At 36.9% G+C, this 21,204-nt stretch overlaps 1 protein-coding gene across 1 annotated transcript in view; it reads right to left on the reverse strand.

The window, feature by feature from the left end:
- GPR176 (G protein-coupled receptor 176) overlaps positions 1-21,204 on the reverse strand; it is a 595,877-nt gene that overhangs the window by 18,121 nt on the left and 556,552 nt on the right. The gene's annotated exons all lie outside the window — the stretch shown is intronic.

Here is a 21,204-nt window from a genome sequence, read left to right on the forward strand (position 1 = left end):
TCAAGACATGGGGCTGACCATGGTTCAGACCATCCACTTCTTAATGCAAAGTTTAGAATTAAAGATGAACAGAAAGGCATTCAGGCCAGTGAGGTACAAGCCCAATAATAGTTCAGTAGATGAATATACAGTGAAGGTGAAGATCAAACCTTGCAGAGAGACAGCGAGAGAGCACCTGAAGAACTCCTGATTGAAGTTTATGATATTGTGCAGCAGATGTCATATAAATGTTCCAAATGTTAAGATTGAGAAGGCAAAATGGTTGTCTGTGGAGGCTTCAGAAGTGGCTGACAAACGAAGTATAGCAGAATGTAATGGAGATAACAAAACAATATGTCACACAGGATGCAGAGTTTCAGGAAATATCAAGGAGAGATAAGGAGGCAAAAGGGCAGTGCAAACACTTGGAAGGAGGCAACAGAACGAGAAAGACAAGAGATCTGTTCAAGAAGAATGAGGATATTAATGGGAACTTCCAGGTAAAATGGGCATGGTAAATGACAACGATGGAGGGAAATAAAAGAAGCAGAAAATATTAGGAAAGTAACAGGAGACTCTAGCATCCATGATACATACAACAGTATGGTCTCTGTTCTATAGCCAGACTTCCTGAACAGTGAAGTTCAGTGGGCCTTGAAAGACTTAAAATGCTAAATCTGCTAATAATAAACCCACAAGAAATGATATAATTCCATCTGAATTATGTAAAATCCTGTGGAATTATGCAGAGCTGGATCGAATTTCCCAGCAAACTTGCAAAACATAACTGTGCTGATTAGAGTGGAAAAGGTCAATTTATATTCCAAAATGGTGGTGCTAAAGAGTGCTTAAGTTATTGAACAATTCCCATTGTTTTCCATACTAACAATATAATGACAAAGATCCTGTAAGCTCCAACAGCTACTACATGTACAGGCTAGTTTTAGAAGAGGCAGAGGCATCAAAAATCAGATAGTCAACATCCACTAAAAATGGAAAAAAAAAACCCAAGGGAGCTCCATAAAAATATTCACTTATGTTGTATTCACTACTCTAAAACCTTTGCCTATATGAAGTATAACAAGTTACAGAAATGGGGATGCTAGGTCACCTTATTTACCTCTTGAAGAACTGTTATGCAGAACAGGAAGCAACACTTAGAACTGAATATGGATTAACTGACTGATATAGCATTTGGAAAGGAGTACCACAGGGCTGTATTTTGTCATCCTGTTTATTCAATGTACACATTCCAAGTGCTTGAGTGCTATATGCTCATGATACACTTGCTGATTGCCACTTGCTCAAATAAGCAAGACCTCAAGCTCCCACTAACTCACCCTTCCCAAAACTATTTACCTCCTATAGTCCTATCAGAACTCTAACTCTAGCCCTAAAACTCTCTTTCTCCTGCTTAAACCTAAATCCCCCCCCCTGCTCCCTAACCCTAAGACCCCCTTCTCACTCCCTAAACCTAAAATCCTCTCCTGCTCCCTAAAGCTAAAACTCCCTTCATCATCAGTGCCCTAGTTTATACCCCCTTCCACTCTTTCACCATGGCTGCTGCACTCAGCTCACTCAGACATGAATAATGTGCTCAGGTAATCTGCATCAGTTGCTTAAGTTAAAGCCTGAGCAGCTGCCTACATAAGCTACAAAATGATCGAGTCCCTGGGTTTGAGATTGGGCTTTGAACTCTTGGAACGCGACAGCTTGTAGAACACCCCAATTTACATGGTGAATATAGCATGTAAAATGCTGAGTTAGAGTACTTAAATGTTGCAATCAGAATTGCTGGGAGAAATATTTTCAACCTTATATATGCAGATGATACCACTCTAATGGCTGAAAGTGAGGAAAAGTTGAAGAAAAGCATGCTGATGAAGGTGAAAGTAGAAAGATAAAAAAGTAAAGACTATGTCATCTAGCCCTATTGGTTCTTTGAAAATATATGGGGTGGAGTTGGTGATAGTGACAGATTCTTATTTTTCATGGTGTCAGACATTCATTCCTCTTTCTTTCATTCATCTAACCTTCAAAAAGGTGGTTCTGCAAGGATCCATACTTGACTCTCTCCCATCTTCTATATAAATAGAGTACCTTTTGACCTACTTCACCTCCCCGTATCACTATATGCTGATGACGTGGTCCTCTCATATTACTACATCAATAATCTCCAAAAAGACCTCCAGTCAGATTTCCTGTCAGTAATCCACAGGATCAATAACAATAACCTCCAACTCAACTCCAGCAAATTAAAACCAAGATTTTTGAGGCAAAGCAAAATCTTAACAAAACTCTGCACCCTTTACAAATCTGTGACCACCACAACAACAAACCTATAGAAAATATTACCTCATTTAAATACATAGACCTTTTACTTGATCCATTTCTAAACTTCTCTCTACCTCCCAATACAAGAAAAAAGTTTAACTCCCTACTATATTGGGCCAATAAAATCTTCCCCTTACTTGCTAAGACTAGCAGGACAGCAACAGGGAAAGGTATTATTTGATTCCATCTAGAATAAGGTGTTTCCTGTGTTGCATTTGCAGCAAAAGGAAACTCCACATATTGAATCACCAATAATATATATATATATATATATATATATATATATATATATATATAAAATATATATATATATATTAATGTGTGTGTGTGTGTGTGTGTGTATATATATATATATATATATATATATATATATATATATATATGTATATATATAAAACAGAGAGCTGACCTTCTATTAGGATAACTATTCAAAGTACTGAATATACAAAGAAACATTACTTCCCTTTGCAACAACACTAATTAAATAAACACCTTTACAGAAAACGAAACTTCCGACTCTCCACGTTACTGAAACTTTTTTATTAAGTGAAACAGACAAAACGGTAAGCGCTTTCACGTATACTGCTATACGCTTCTTCAGACAATTTAATATGAAAAACAACTGCTTATTTATAGGGAGGCATAGCCCAAAGTAATTCAATAAGATTCAATAAAATTATTCAATTAATCAATTAACTGTGATTCTAATCATGGTGACCCATTCCAGATGAACTTCTCTTAAAGTTATAATGCTGACTAGATACAAAGCATTCATTTAGCCGAACAGTATGTGAAAATAAAAAATTTTTTTATAAAACAGTAGTTTAAAGTTATAGACATATTCATTTACAGTAAAATATATTTATGAAATCATGTTTGTCATAATTAACTAATCACCAAAAACTTTTCATGGAATCATTTCTAATACATTAATATTAAAAAATATAAAATGCAATTTATGATAGTAAACTTATAAATATATAAATATAAATATAGACATATAAATATATAAATATAGTCATAAAATAGTGAATAAATATGCATACAAAAAATATAGTATATAAAGATATAAAGATATAAGAAAATAAATTTGTTTTATATCATAAACACATAGAAAGTGTATACGGACTCAGTCAAAAAAGGACTTTAAAGTGTTAATATCCAAAACATCAGTAGCATCTAGCTATATTATGAATATAAAAAGTTCAGTTCTATATCTAACTATATTGGTGAAACTTTAAAAACAAACATCTAAAAATCTATCTTAAAATCAAAGAAATTAGTACCATTTAGGAGAATGAAATGACTAATATGTACTATAACCTTGAATATTTTAAATAAATGGCTGATAAGATATATAACCAAGTATAAATAAATCTAGATAGGCATCTAAATAGCTCTATTATCTTCGGTTATTAAGGAAAGGTTTTATTGTGATGTAATTATTTAAACCTGGATGACAGTGACCTCTAAGTTTGAGAATCCAACGTAATTCAATCAACTCAAGCAAATTTATATAATCACCTCCCCTGTCCGTGATCCCCACTATCTGCAACACTCTAAAAACAAAAAAATGTGATGGATTACATATTACATGTTTGGCTAAGGCATTTAATTCATTTTTCTTTTTTATGTCGCATTGATGGTTGTATATTCTATTCTTAAGTTTCCGTTTGGTAAGTCCTACATAGAATGCATTACAGCATTCACATGTAGCCAAATAAATTAACCCTGTAGTGTCGCATGTGGCTCTGAAACTTGGTTTAAAACTATAATTAAATTCAGAATGTGAAAAAGTTTGATGTTTAGTAATAAACTTACAGTAATTACAATGTTGGCAGGGGTACGTTCCAAAAGAATCATTTAAAAAATGTTGATTTTGCATTAGTTTAGGTGTTCTGTCACATAGTAAAGATTTTAAATTTCTATTACTCCTGTAAACTATGTGTGGAGTATTACCTACTATCTTCTTTGTAGGTTCATCTAATAATAAAACCTTCCAATTATTAGATAATATTTGCTTAATATTCATAAAATCATTAGTATAAGTCGTGATAAAAGATACTTGGTCATTATAGTTATACCTATCATTTTTAAAAAAGGTTGAACTATAGTTACAGTTTGTTTCAATTTGTATCAAACTTTCAAAAGGTAAAACTTCATTTCTAACTTCCATTACTAAATCAAGGTCATACCCTCTTTCCAAAAACATTTCTACCATTTTATCAGCTTCCCTATCCAAATCTTCTTTATCCATGCAAATCTTACTTATCCTAGTAAATTGGCTTTTTAAAATACCTTTAAATGTATGGCGCGGGTGCATGCTGTCATATTTCAAAATTGTATTTCTCCAGCACTCTTTTTTAAACAATGTAGTTGTAAGTTTGCCTCTCCTGATGTTTAGGCTGACATCCAGGAATTTACAGAAGAATATGAGGTTTCAACTGAAAACCTAAGGAACGTGGTGGTAGTCTCTAAATAGTCTTTAAAATTATAAAATTCCTCAGCTGAGCCATCCCACACAATTAATATATCATCTACAAACCGTTTATAAATCAAAACCTTTTGAAATAGGATGTGTTTAAAGACAAAATTCGACTCCCAATAATGCACAACTAAGTTAGCATATGTGTTTGCACAGGGGGTCCCCATGGCCACCCCACAAGTTTGTAAAAACAGGTGACCCCCAAATGCAAACACATTGTTGCTAAGTACTAAGTCTAGTAGTTGGCAAACTAAGATGTTGGTATTTCCACTTATAGTCTGATTATATTGTAATAATTCACGTATAGCATCTATCCCAATGTCATTTGGGATTGATGTAAAAAGACTTTGTACATCCATTGTAATTAGAAGATGTTGATTTTGATTAAATTCAATATTCAAAGATTGTAGGTATTCAATAAGCTGGTATGTATCTTTAAGAATTGTGGGGATGGCTTCAACTAACGGTCTTAAGGTTTTTTCTAAATAGTTAGATATGTTCTCTGTAATCCATTTTGCTCCTGACACTATCGGCCTCATTGGTGGGGGTGAAACTCCCTTATGCAGTTTCGGTAGTCCTTTGATTACAGGAACTACTGGGCTATCAATGGAAAAATATTCATATAAACTATTTGATATTTGATAACACATAAGCATATCATATAGGTCCGCTTGAACAGTTTTAATAATTTGGTTCAATTTCATACTATCAATTAAAAAATACGTAGTGTCGGCTTTCAACATATCATTCATTAGTGTATTATAGTCAGCAGCGTCAAATATGGCTATGCCTCCACCTTTATCTACTGGCCTAAAAATTAATGAATAATCATGACTAAAATTAGATAACGATTTCATATTATCACTTGTCATATTATAAAACATACATTTCTTCCTTCCATTATAAAAATAGTCATAGAACTCAGTTTCACATAACTTAATAAAAGAGTCTATATGCGCTGGCATAACTGGTGTAAACGAACTCTTCTTCCTATAAGTGGGAATGCTAGCTGCAGTATTAGCGACATTACTGTCATCCTTGGTGTAAAACAGTTTCAAGCAAACTGAGCGTGCAAAAAAACGCAAGTCAATTAAAATGTCTGATAATTTGCTTCCCCGAGAGGGAATAAATGAGAGGCCTTTATTTAACAATTCTATGTCACTGGTATTCAAAACGTAACTGGATAGATTAAAGTAAAGTGCTCTTACTGCCTCATTCTTCTGGTTTGGTATGCATTCATTTCGCCTGATAGCTTTCTTTTTCTGCTTTCCCAGCTGTTCCTTCTTCCTTTCACGAATGACGACTTTCGTATCGGTAAAGGTAAAAAAGGAGCATTGTCATCACGTCTTTTACTAATGGCCCCTGTATTATATTGTAACAATTTAGCTGCTTTGTTTGCTTCCTGGTTTGGAAGCGGCGTGGACATTGCTCCTGTAGCAGTTACTGAAGCAAAAGTCTCTGGTGGCGTAGTGAATGATTCTGCTGACGTATCTTTGTCAGCACCAGATGCATTTGTCTGTGGACCAATAGAAGTAGATACTGTGGACGCTGTCAGCGTGCGGTCCAAAGGCGCTGGATTCAAAGCAGAATACTCTCCTACGGATTGATTATCTGGTCTCCTTGGCCATATATATGTATATATAAAACTCCTTGTATATATATAAAACAGAGAGCTGACCTTCTATTAGGATAACTATTCAAAGTACTGAATATACAAAGAAACATTACTTCCCTTTGCAACAACACTAATTAAATAAACACCTTCTTATAGTCTTATAGCCTCAGGGGCTAGAGCCACACTGCATCTACCTCAAAACTCCCCAAAACAAAACTTCACTGCACAGATCATTGCTTCTTCACACTTGGCCCTAGACAATGAGAATGTACCTCCTCCCAAATTAAAGACAATGCATCCTAGCCAATATTTCAATCCAGCTAAAGGTCCATCTCCATGGACTCACCAAATGCACACCACTGAATTTCTCCTTCCTTCCTCCCATTATCTTCACTAAAATATATTCAAATTATCGTCGTGATTCATACACCACTAACCTGCTGATGATTCTATACATTTGTAATCCTCTTACACTATGAATGTTGTATTACTCACCTTGTTTTTATCTTATTGTAAATCCTGTTTTATTGTTAATAATTGTATATAATCGCCATATATCATATTGTTTCATGCTGAAATGTACATCTGTCTTTTCTTACCTGGACTGAGACTGAATTATGATCATTTGTGATCAGTGGTCTACCCTGGTTTACACATTTAACTTAAAATAAAATAAAAAGTTATTTACAGAAAACTAGCAAATGCCCTACAATTAGTAACTTGACAGACAAATATAATCCACCCCGATTTCTAAGATCAGTCAGTTGCAGTAGCTAGAATCTAAGTCAAAAACCTTTCAATCCAAACCAAGAACCCACCTCACCAAATTGTGCACTAACAATTAAGTTTAAAACATTACAATCTTCTTTCCATCTCTTTACTTGACTCACCTTACAAAAAGTATTTCATTTTACTTCTGAATATTTCATCAACTATGTCTCTGTGCTAACATATCCATGCCTTACAAATTATGATATCCTTGCTATAGATAATTAACTTAAGAAAGAATCTTATACAACCAAAATAAGATGGGAATGGGTATATTCATATTGTCTCTATCATAAGTATATATGAGCATTGCCTGCATTGTAATAAGCATCACTTTTCCTAATGTAAATAAAAACAAACCAAGAATAACATGGTTGAAAACTCTGACTGGTGCCAGGAATAAATGTTTTCATCTGAAACATGATTACTTCATCAGATTATCGTAGAAAGTCTATACATCCAGTCTTAAATAACAACTAATATGTCACATGACTATCTTCATTCAAATTCAGAAGTATATTCTTCTAAAGAAGTATTCTTGCACAATAAAGATTCTGCTAAAATATCTGTAGCAAACTTCTGCTGTGTAAAATCAATGTTATTTATTTATTTTACTTTTAACGTCTGTCTTTTCAAGACATGTTTAAAATTCAAATGGTTATTTAGTCCATGATCTACAGTAGCATGCAATAATACCTGCCATTTATCTTTTGGCCACCAAAGAATATGAATGGCCAGTAACTGTTAATTGTTATTGAAACTTAGATGTATGGACTTTCTACAGGAATATAATGACATCTTTATGGTTCACTGAATTATTACTTTTCCTAATAATATTAAATCATCTCAAGTTCCAATCAAACATACCTTTAGACCACAATCAGCCCCAGACTTCTAAAACCTCTAGCATTTGCTATCAAGCATTAATTGAAGCCCTGTACTGGCCTTCAGAGATGCAAATATAACAGATGACACCTTAATTATGCTTCTCCTTTTCCTCTTCAAAATAAACTTTTTCACTTAATAACCAGCCTTCATAAAGCAACCCACAACAGAGAGATGATAAAAGAACTCAATTTTAAAAGCTCAGAGATGAAGGGTGGACCATATATATTCAAAACAACTCTGATTAAAGAAAGAGACACACTGCTATGCAATCTAGCCAAAACTCCTTTAGAAGGCATGATGCTAAATACTTCCAATGACAGCAAACTTCTGTCTTTAATCAACCTAAAAATTCTGGAAAAAAGTGACTCAATCTACACATGGTACCAAAAACAGTAACTCCCTTGTATTTAATACTGTCCTCAAAAGGGTCCATCTCATTAGATAACTGTCTCAAAGAGTTCAGTGAGCTGCTTTCACCACCACCAGTTTCAGTCAGTTTTCACTTAACAAATCCTATCCCACTCCCGAATATATATATATATATATATGTGTGTATAGAGTACCTGCTAAAAAAATACCACATGGTGATCCTATGGGAGAAGGCAATTTGCACCCATGGAGCATAAATCACTGCACAGACTACACTATTACCCCTTGAAATATGTTTACAACATGCCCTTATGTAAGACTTGTTTCCAGACATATGAAAAAAAATACCAAGAATACCAAAATCCTGTTTTACCTCTGACTTCAGAGCAACAACAATCCTTCATACTCCTGGTAAAATGGTTTACAAACTAACCTATACACAACTGCTGAGTACATTAATAGTTATGGAGTCAGTAAAAAATATGGATTCTAGAAATGATGTAGCACCATTACAGCCTCTGGGCATTAACTGATGACATATTAACTGGTATAGACAGTGGCCATTTAACTAGAGCCATTTTTATAGGCATTACTAAAGTATTTGACTTAGTTGACCACCGAATGCTAGAAAATTTCTTTTTAGCTAGTGACCTTAGCCTGCAAGCCAAATAGCGGTTTCAAACCTTCCTCTACAATTATAAACCTGCAGTGAGAATTGGTCCTTCAATTTCCAGCCCAACCAGTTTATCCAAAGCTATATCACTGGAGTCAGTCTTATCCCCCCTCCTCTTCTCCCTTTATATAAACAGCCTTCTCTTAGACCACCACTATTTATCCATTTTACTTTACGCAAATTAAATGGTTATCTATAGGACAGCTTCTGCTCCTGAAAGTGTAAAATTACAACAGTAAGATGATGTAAAATATATTCCTAACTAGTCTGTAAACAGAACATTTATCTTAAACACTTTTAAAAGTAAAACAAGGCTGTTGTACCCTGCATTGGCACATTGCATACCATAGTAACACCTCCCCTGAAATAACCCATCCCTTTAAATATCTCAGGCTTTGACTCAAACAGAACCTCAGTTTTAAACGTATACATTGATAACATATGAGCAAAGATTCAAAAATACTACTGGTGGTGGAAATTATTTCCTTTTCTGTCTCCAGCTGCCACAAATACCATAGGTAAGGGAATTATCCCAGCATCATTGGAATGCGGATATCCAATTATTGCCTCCATATCTACAAGAAACCTAAATAAACTACCTTCAGACAACTTCAAATAAGATATGCTATTTTTTACCTCAAGCTGCCTGATCAGAACATCACAATTCATTGCTAAGCAAAGCTAAATGGCTCACAGTCCATCATTTATTTAAACTTCTAGTTTCACTGCTGTTTAAGTAGCTAATGCAAAGCACACATACTTTCTTTATCAGTAGACATACTTTAAAGAAATACCTTATAACATTTGTTGACAGCTTGAAAAATGCACCCTTATTAATCACACCACTTACAAAATAACACTCATTTAACCACGCATTCTCCAAAAATGTGGGAATTCCTACAAGCCAACACAAGGGATTTCACTATTCTTATTCTATTGGCTAGTAGACCAAAAGTAGGCACACCATGAAACAACTGATGTGTTCCTTGCTATAAAATATGGATCATCATGAGAAAAAAACAGGTGTAAATATTTAGCACATGAAAAATTGTTTAAGTCAAAGTCAAAATAAACTTTATTGTCGATCAGATATACACAGCAATGCAAGCTGAATGAAATTACATTGCTTTGGTCCCCGTGCAAGACATAACAATGAACACATAGTTTGAATGATAGTAAGACTAATGCACACACAGTAATAATTAAAATATTAACAACACAATAAATGACCACAATTGGACACGAAGACATTAAACAGTATTAAACTAGTAGGTATTGCAAAACTATGACTTCCAGCACGTAAAAATCTACTGCCAATCATTAGCGGACCGGAGTTCCGCTGTGGCGACCCCTAACCGGGAAAAGCCGAAAGACACAACAACATTGCAAGACTATGACTTCAGATTGTGAAGAGACATGGAAAAGCTCTCCGATCTTGTAGCCCAGGCAGGTATGACCCTAGCCCTGAGTAGCATTCTACCATCACCAAGAATGATACTGCAGTACAAGGACAAAATGATTGACTTCAACAATTGGCTAAGCTTCTGGTGTCATTCTAAGGGGATCCAGTATCTGTCTGCCTGGGATGACATGGTCGACAGACCACGATGCTTTGCCAGAGATGGCCTGCACGTGTCACCCCTGGGATTCCGGATACTGGCTAAGGCTAATGCATCCACTATAATGCCTTTTTTAGGCAAGGCTAAAATGACAAATTCACCACCGTAACAGGAACAGGCAAGCAAAAACTGAGGGCAATGCTACTCAATGCTAGAAGTCTAAATCTCAAACTGCACTCCCTCGAGGTACTCCTTAAAATTGAGAACATTGATATCTGTGCAGTGACTGAGACCTAGTTCAAGGCTCCATAGAGCACCCCTGCATTACCAGGCTATAACTCATACCACACTTTTAGGCCATCTAACCTGGGCAGGAACACCAAAGGCGGAGGTGTGTCCATATTCATTAAGGATATTCACACCTCCAGGTTAGTTGCTCAGCATAATGCATCCGTGGTTATCCAAGTGCAACTAACTCTGGGCAAAACTGCAATCCAAATTGTAGCTTGCTACAGATCCCCCACCATGCCCCAGGATTCCACTCCTCTTTTCTTGATATACTGGAAAATATTAGGGTTCAACCAAACACCCTAATAATGGGCAATTTCAACTACCCCGCCATTAACTGGGAAAACTACTCATGTACCAACTCCTTCACTCAACGCTTTCTGCAATTCATAAATTCCAATGCCTTGGATCAACTTATCCACACCCCCACCAGGGCAGCAATATTCTATACCTAGTCATTACCAACATGAGTGACTGGTGTTCCACACCTGAAGTCAACTCCTCGTTGGTCAGATCTGACCATAAGCTAATCACCCTAGATATCTACATCCCGCCCCCACCCCCATTAAAGAAACGACAGTAAAAAATTTCTCCAAAGCCAACTTCATGCTTCTTAAGACAGAAGTGGCGAACTTCATGACACCAATACAGATGGACAATACAGTTACAACTACTGAATCCTAGACAAATCCACTCTATAAGCACTTACAAGCGTGCATGGATCGTGCTATCCCAAAAAGAACCAAGACGCTGCCCTCCAAAAAAAGGAAGCCAATCTGGTGGTCCCCTGCCATAAACAAACTCTACAACAGAAGGAAGAAACTGTTGCAAAAGAGAGTAAAATCCCATGAGTGGAGGAGCTCCCTGGTTTGCCTCAGTAAGAAGCTGAGATCCCTTATAGGATCCTCCAAAGCTAGCTATGAAAACAAAATCGCCACTGATTCTAGGGACAACCACAAAGGATTCTATAGCTATGTCAAGAATCTCAATGGCAACACCCAGATCTGCTCTGAGTTTCAGCACAATGGCATGAAAATTACAGAACCAACTGATATTGCCAACATCCTGGCAGATAGGTTCAGTGCTAACTTTACCCCCCTCTCACCTCCTAAAGGTCCCATATCTATACAGGAAGAATGCAGAGTCCCTGAATCACAACTACACAGGTAAAAGCTGCACTCTCTAAAGCCAAAACTCAGCATCCATGGGACCGGACAACATCCCAGGCTGCGTTTTACATGAACTTCAGAACAAACTGGCTCCCCACCTAAGCACCATGTTCAATCATAGCCTCACATCAGGCTTTGTGCCCACTGAATGGCACACAAGAGCAGTTATCCCAGTCCACAAAGGGGGAGCCACCACTGATCCTGGGAACTATTGCCCTATTAGCCTGATGAGCCTGGTCTGTAAGGCCATGGAATGTATCATCATGAAACTCATAAACAAAGGCATTGGTAACCTCCAAACTCTGGACCTCACCCAGTTTGGGTTTGTGAAAGGCAGATCATGCCTCCTGAACCTGATCGACTTCTTTGAGGCAGTCACCAAAGCCGTAGATGAGGGTAAGGTGGTTCACACAGCCTATCCTGACTTCGCCAAGGCTTTTGACACCATCCCCCATTCTGGAATTATAGCTAAACTCACTAAACTAGGTATAAATCCCTATATCACAAGATGGGTTGCCAAGTGGCTCACTGACAGAACCCACACTGCAAAGGTTGCAGAGTCCAAATCTGACTTCAAATCAATGAGAAGTGGAGTACCACAGGGTTCAGTCCTGGGACCTCTCCTGTTTGGCATTTACTTCTCTGAAGTACAGGCTAACACAGAAGGCCTTTGGCTAATGAAGTTCACAGATGACTGCAAACTAGGAGCCATAGTTGAGTCCCCAAATGATGTGGACATCCTACGGAAGGGCCTCACTGAGACAGATGCCTGGTGTCAGAGTCATGGCCTCAAGCTCAATGCCAAAAAGTGCATTGTCATCCCCTTTGGTAAAAACACTGTACCCATGAACTACCACATAGGTGGAAGTCTACTTAATGCTGAATGTGTGATAAGAGACCTTGGGACCCAGGTGGAAAGTAGTTTCTCCTTTGATAATCACATCACCACAGTGGTCAGGAAATCCTTCTACATGCCACACCTCATCACAAAAGGGTTCTCATCCAGGAAAAGAGAGATCACTGTTCTCCTCTACTCATCACTCATTAGACCCATTATAGAGTACAACACCCCTTTTGGAATGTACCTCACAAGACATCTGCAGCAGCTGGAAAGGCCACAGAAGTACCTCACAAAGAGGATTACTGGCCTCAAACAGATGCCCTACACTGACGGTCTCAAAAAACTCCAGCTTTACTCTGTAGCAGATCACCTACTCCGAGGAGATCTCTGCCTAACATATAAAACTATGTCAAACCCAGAGCTGTTGGACATGCTACATCTAAAGAAATCCCAATCCCTCTGAGCTACATGCACTAGGGACCTAAACCTTGTCACCACAATAAACAGGACATGCTGGAGGAATAGATTCCTGTCCCAGAGACTTCCCATACTCTGGAACAAGCTACCCATCTATGTCAAGCAAAGTTCCTCATTAGCACTCTTCAAGAAAAGTCTTGATGAGTGGATGGGAAATAGGAAATACATCCGGGGGATCACTTCTGTGACTCTGCTTGACAGGGGCACAGGAAAATAACTTTCTTGGGTGGCGTAAGCCAGGGAACCTTGTTGGCTAGGCTTACTTAGGCCCTTGGACTGATAGCCTAGTACCTACCTATGAACCTATGATTGTTTAGAATATTGCACTTCATCAGTTGTCGTATGATTTATTCTGATGCTCATATTGCACATGTATGGAGTGTGACTAATGCACATTCAGGAAGTAATGGCATAAGAGATCAGGCTAACTGCACCAGATATTGAACCAATTTGCCAAAATGATTAGCGTTTAAGGGAAAAGGATCACTCTGACAAGTGGACTGTACTACACATACAGGAAATATCATCACCCAAACACATTTAAATGGCTAAATGCCATACATCTCAAGTTTAACTCCAAATGATCCTTTCAGATTGACAGGTACATTTATCCCTCTGGGATATTTCCTGACTACAAAAAAGTATGAGAAGGTGTAGTGTAGGAGAAAAGTGCAGTGGAGTTAGTCATATGCATCTGCAAAATATACAGCCATGCCTGTTAAAGGCATTTTGTCAACATATACAGCAAAATTCTTAGAAACAAGTAAAGTATACACTTGGGTTATTTAAAATAAATAAGTACATAATTCAGAAATAACTGTGTTGTATAATGACAATAAACAGCTCTAAAGCTTGAGTAAGGCTGGACTTTAACCCACTGGCAATAGTAACTGGCTTGGCCTTTACCCACATGGGTAAAACTATAGCTTTGCTCACATATTAGTGCTGTGTATTATTAAAATATCTCTGCAGTAGGAGACAAATTAATGCAAAGGCAGTGGTGGTATCAGCTAGGTGTTAGTGCCTATCAAAGTGTTTTTACGTTTGCATTTGCTTTACTGGCATTCAGTCCCATAAGGACTCACAATCCACAGCAGAACTGTTTCAGACAAACACTGCCTAGTAACTTCCTCTGATGATTGCTCATTTCTGTACAGGAGCTGTACCACAGAGACATAATAACCTGCCATCCTTAGCTCTCAGTAATACAAAGGCTCGGATATTATAGGACTTTGGTATATTTTAAAATAATAATCGCAAGGAATCATTCTTCATAAAAATCAGAATGTAAACTATACTCAAGTTACTAAGAAATATTAGAGACAAACACCCTATGATTTGCTTTATTTTCATATAAATGATAAAATCAACAAGCGGTGATGCATTTGCAAAATACACTAAGGAACCACAAGATGTCCCACTCAGTTGAATTTGAAAAAGCTCATGTTAGATGTATTTATAGCCATGTTTATGCAGTCCTTTGTCTACAACTTTAAACCAGTTACTAGACTAATATTAATATTAGTACTGCCTACATTTACATATAAAAAGCCATGGGTCATAGTGGTGCAGGATTTGTTTATTAAACTACAAAGAATGCAATGAAAGTATATTGCGTTGGGGAGAAAGGATTATGGAAGCCAGGTATCTGTTCTAACATGATGCTTCTTAAGGCAATTGCTACAGCAAGGAATAAGGCAAAAATCTGCCTTCTTTGAGTTGAGCTCATGAGGAATAAGCAATATAAAAAGCTGCAAATAATAGCATAGTTAGGGCGAGGAGAAGGGAGCAACTTCTCAGGGTACAAAGTGTTGGGGGGGGGGTTCGATCGGATGATCCTGGCTTTTAAAAGATGGTATTCCATTTGTAGTCAAACTTGAGTGATGTAGTGCTTCACGTATGGTCTAAATTGTAGCAAATGCTTGCTACAGTTTAAAAGTAAAAAATGTTTTTTTTTTAAACTGAAACCTGAGAGCTCTAGTAGTAGTTCATGCAAGGTTTAAAATGGAGCATTAGTAGTAGTTTACTACAGTTTAAAAGAGAAAAGATTTGTGATTTGTGCAGAGTATAACGGTACCCTTATCTCTCCCGAACACACTACCAAACTATTAGGAGTCACAATTGATAACAACCTTAACTATGATATGCATATATATAACACCATTCAAGCAGTGAACAGAAAAATTGGCTCCTTACACAGAATCAATCCCTTCCTAACTCCTCTAGCTAGAACCACCATTGCCCACTCTCACTTAATCTCAACTCTTCTCTATGCTTCTCCTATTTATACTAATCTAAAAAAAAAATAATATTCTCAAACTATGAAACTCCTATGACAATATTGCCAGGTTTGCCACTGGCAATGCATTTCAAACACACCACTGTCTGAATCTTAAGCAGCTTGACTGGCTTGAACTCCCTAACATGCTAACTTTTTCCCAACTCACGATTGCTCACAAAATCTTTTACCAACCTAATAATACTCCAGTTCTTGCTAACCTCATTACCCCTTATAGCAATCTGATTTCTCTACGTTCTTCAGGTAAATTACTTGCTAGTATAAGTAAGTCCAATAACTTGTCAGGCGACAGCATTTTCTCCAATACTGTTGGGAAACACTGGAACCTTCTACCTACTAATCTAACTCTACTTCCATCACTGTCACTCTTTAAGCAAAAACTCAAAATTCACCTAAAATCACACTAGTTATGTCCCTGCACTAACCCTGATTAATTAATTAATTAACCACCTTTCCTTTTTTCTTTTTACTGCCTATGGTTCTACATCTTACTCTATATACCCCTCTGTATGCTAATATCTGGTCTCCGAAAACTTATAACCACAAGTGTTTATGTTAATCCAACAATGAACTATAGTGTATCTCGCTTATCAAACAATCTCACAACTGTTATATTATTGACCTACTTGTATTTTTACTTTGAGTATGCCTTCTTTTGATTGTATATACCTCTTATTTTTTTTTTGTACTTGTTTTTGTTATACAATTGCATAATACTGTTTGTACTATGTTGGAGCTTTTATCCCCGGGCCTCTACTGAAAATGGAAATATATCCAGTTAGACTAGCCCGGTCAACAAATGTAAAATAAAAAAATAAAAAAATAAATAAATAAATAAGTATAAACTGTCTAAAGAACAAAAAACAACCTGCCAAAAAGAGAACACCCACTGAAACATCTCCAAAGAACTGTAGACAAATAATGTAAAATAAAACAGAGACGCAGACAGCTGTAAAATCCAATATAGGCCTTTACTGAGTGCAAAACACAAGCACTTTCACAATCTAGCTTCTTCAGGTGTAGTATAAACTGTAGCAAACTGCTTGTTACAATTTAGAAGAATTAAAGATATTTTATTTTACTAAAATGAGAGGAAGAAGGGTCATGGGGCAGGGAGCACAAACAGGATCTGATTGGCTTGGGCAGGAAAGAAGAGGCTGTGTGTCATGTATTGGGCTACCTATCTCTCAGTAGAAAGAGTGGACTTTTTTTGGCTCTTCACTTGAAGTTTGAAACTCTTGTACTGACACAGGGTGGTGGTTGAGCCAGCTATGCAATCCTTGCAACACTGAAAAAATGGGTCAGCATATACAAGTGAATGAGTGTGTGTTTGCGTGTGTGTGTGTGTGTGTGTGTGTGTGTGTGTGTGTGTGTGTGTGTGTGTGTGTGTGTGTGTGTGTATTCCTGTGCCTGTGCACATCGACATGCACAGAAAGGGACCAGAAAGAAGAAAAGTGGGGCCTTGCTTATAGAAATAAGCAACAAACTCTGAAATCAGGCACAGAGAGGACTGTAGTGAAATTCATTAAAATATCGAACAGAAAGCACTTTTAGGGTGGACTCCTATACTCTATGCCAGCTACTGAGATGAGTAGAGTGCTTGGATGCTTTGTGAGTGAAATTACAGAAAGTTTCCAAAACTATACTCTGGCCAGGTTTAGTCAGAAAGGATTGTCTCATCCAGTCTACATACCTGATTACTCATAGTGAGCTAAAGAAATATATAAATGCATTTGTAATATGGCAGGCAGTGTCAGAGCTAACTTTCTATAAAAATATATAAATCAGGATGTGGTATTGCATATCAGTCATTGCACAGAGAAGGATGTGATGCACCACAGCAATCTGGAAAAAAATCAGCAAACGAAAACGAAAACAATGCTCTCTCACTGGAGAAATGAAGGGCAATGGAATTTTTGTATGAAAGTTTTTGTTTCTTAAATTATTCATGTCTGGTTCAGAGGAGAGAACAATAACATGCCCTGCACTGCAATGGGAGAAAAATAAACTGTTTGAGTTCTCCCTTTTGGCCAAGCCAGTGCTTGTGTCTTTCGGCTTATCCCGGTTAGGGGTCGCCACAATGGAACTCCAGTCCGCTAATGTTTGGTAGTGGATTTTTACGTGCCGAGTTACCAGCCCTGACGCACAGCCTTCAATGAAGGCACACTCATTCATGCATGCCTCCACACAGAAGACGCTCTAACTGAGAATCGAACGTGACAACGTCTTGCTGTGAGGCGACAACGCTACCACAGCACCACTACCGAGGGATCCTTTTGGCCAAACCAGTATTGTACAAAAACATGTTACTAAACTAACCGTGAATAGTATAAAAAAACTTATTTAATGAAATATAGCCTGTGGAGATATGCTATGATATCAAAAAGGTTAAACTTAGTGGGGGTGGGGTGGGGTCTCTTACTTACCCCCCTTGCTTAAGAGTTATTTCAGAACAATTACAGTTTGCAAAGCATTTTTATTTATTAAATGTTTGCCACAGTGTGAATCAGGCAATTGTTAATAAACTGTTCGTAGAAAGTTTAAGAAGTTCTGACGAAGAGTTTGCCATCTACACCAAAGAAAGTCATCAACAATGTATAAGACATTAAAGCTAAAACAGAAGATGATAGTGACCACTAAAACATTGCCATTATGGGACGTTCCACTCAACAAACCTGATTGAGCATGAGCACCTTCTATTGGTTATTTATCAAAGTGCTTGTCCATAAAAACATACATATCCCTAAAGGGACATAGACCATTTCTGATGTCAGAGTAATGACATGTTCTGTCCGGAACTGCTAGACAGTTTGAAGTGACGCTATATACATAATGTCTGCATGACAAAGGGGTGTACAACAAGAATGATAAGAAGTCACTACATGTTACAGTACTTCAAATGAAGTATTGGAAAATATCTTTCCATTTGGAATTGAGCTCTAGCCTCTTGAATTCCACTTTGACAATGTAGCCTTCTACGTTTAAATGTTTGCATAGGTTTTAGACAGAATATTTCCTTCTTTTTCTTTCTCTTTGCTTCACATTAAACACACCCAAGGCACACAGTCTGAAAGGTGATACAAGTGCAGAAATGGTCACTGTGACTTGGTTCCTAATCACATTTTGAAATGACAAAGAAATTACGTGGCTAACAAGAAACTGCACCTATTGCAAGGTTTTATAAACACCTTAAAACAGCATAGAGTGCCAGTTTATGCTTATCTTTAAAGACAAAAATGTTTCACTTCAGTATCTCATACCAAGACGAGGGTTTATAAAGAAAGCTTTGTATACCAGCCTATTTTCAAATGTTATATAATTGATAGAATGCATTCTTTTACTTTGAATTAATATAAAATAAAACTTGAGAAAGTGGATATTGCTGTTTGTAGCAAGGAAAAATTCCGTCAGTCATGCACTGTTAGCAAAGAAATGGAACAGCTTTTACATGCATATTCAGAATCAGGGAAACTTATAAGTGGCTTGTAGATTATTATTATTATTATTTTTAGTGAACCTTACCCACTAAAGAAGTTTTCTATTTTGTATTTCTTTGTATATAATAGGGCAGAACCCCCACACCCTCCTGCATGGGCCAGTGCTGCTGCACCCCATTTTCTTTATATGATCCACTAAGAAGCTGCTACACCTTGAAGAGGAAAAACAGCAGCGTTGACTAGCAGCATTGGTACAGTCATCCATGCACAGATATGTACATGTATGCATAACCAAATGTGCACAAAAACACACACAGATACACATATTCATTTTCTATATCTGTACAAATAGAAAATGTAGTTTTCCAGATGTTAGTAAAAGTGCTCTTCAGTTTAGAAGCCTGTTTTCATTAGGTTCTCTTCATGAGAATGAGACTAGGTGAAGTTTGTTTGCACATTGTCTCCAGCTACGAAGTGAAACATCACTGGCACCTAACTAACTAATCCTTAACTATTTCTGAGTTTTTTGACTGCATGAGTATGTGTGAGCAGAGCACATTTTCATAGAGGACTTGACCAGAAAACTACTACAAATGGTAATACATGTTGCAACATTTGTAGTGTAGCAGAGAATACAACAAGTATACATAGCAAATTATACATTAATGACATATCAGCAGTACAAATATTACTACATAAGACGTATCATATACTGTAGGATGTGTACATATTATACAATACATCTTTCAACTTTGAGGAAAAATGGAAACTCTGACCTAGTCAACTAAGACATTCGATGCAAAGTATTTTGATAAATCTTATGTCCATATTATATAATCTGGTAAAGCATTTGCAAATCAAAGTGCTTTACCATAAAAACTTACAAACCCCTAAATGGACATATACAGTTTCTGATAAGTTAGAGCAATTACCTGTTTTGTCTGGAACTGCTAGACAGTTTGAAGTGATGTATACATCTGGGGATATTAAGAGCTAGCTGATATTACTACTAATACCAGTACCACTACTACTACTGCCACCACCACTACTATTACTACCACTACTAGCATTACCACTGCTATTACTACTACCATCACCTCCACTGCTATTACTACCACTACTACTAGCACTACCACTGCCACTACTACTACCACCACCACTACTATAATTACAACTACTACTAACACTACCGCTAATAGTACTACCACCACCACTACTACATCCACCACCACTGCTTTTACTACCATTACTACTAGCACTACCACTACTAATAGGACTACTACTACCACCACCACCACTATTACTACCACTGCTACTAGCACTATCACTACTAATAGTACTACCACTACTACTAGTAGCACTACCGATATTAATAGTACTACTATTATCACTACTACTACTACTACTACTACTACCACTACCAATACTATTACTACAACTACTACTAGCACTGCCACTACTAATAGTACTACCACTACCACTACTAATACCGCCACTTCCACTGCTATTGCTACTACTAATACAACTATAATTTATACAATCCAAGCTGACACTTACAGACACTTTCAAGAGTTAAATAGTTAGTGGACTGGAGATGCCATGCAAATTGGTTACCTTCTCAGACTTCTCCATGTGTAGAAATGTAAACAGTCAGCAGACAAAGAGGGAAAGTGTATTTAGAAAAAAACAATTTTAAGTTAAAACCAGTTTGTTTGTTTATTTCATTTTAAAGGAACATGTACTGGTAATTAGTGACAAAAGTGGATTGTTTTCTGGAGTCAGGCTATTATGGAGGAAACATTAGTTATGAGTCAGAATGAGAGTATCATATTGGCAAAAAGTTTCTTACCCAACTTGTAACTCACATCTACTTCGAGAGCATTTTGTCAAATCTCTAATTTTCATCAACAGTCTATTTCTCTCCAACAATATCACATACCTCTCATCTAGAAATCAAACTTAATTAAACTACTTTCTGAACAACTGAACCCTACACACACTTCTCATTTTCACTCTATCCATA

Source organism: Protopterus annectens, chromosome 6.part0 (genome assembly GCF_019279795.1).
Source record: "Protopterus annectens isolate FY-2018-M chromosome 6.part0, PAN1.0, whole genome shotgun sequence".
In the NCBI taxonomy this organism is placed as follows: domain Eukaryota; kingdom Metazoa; phylum Chordata; order Ceratodontiformes; family Protopteridae; genus Protopterus; species Protopterus annectens.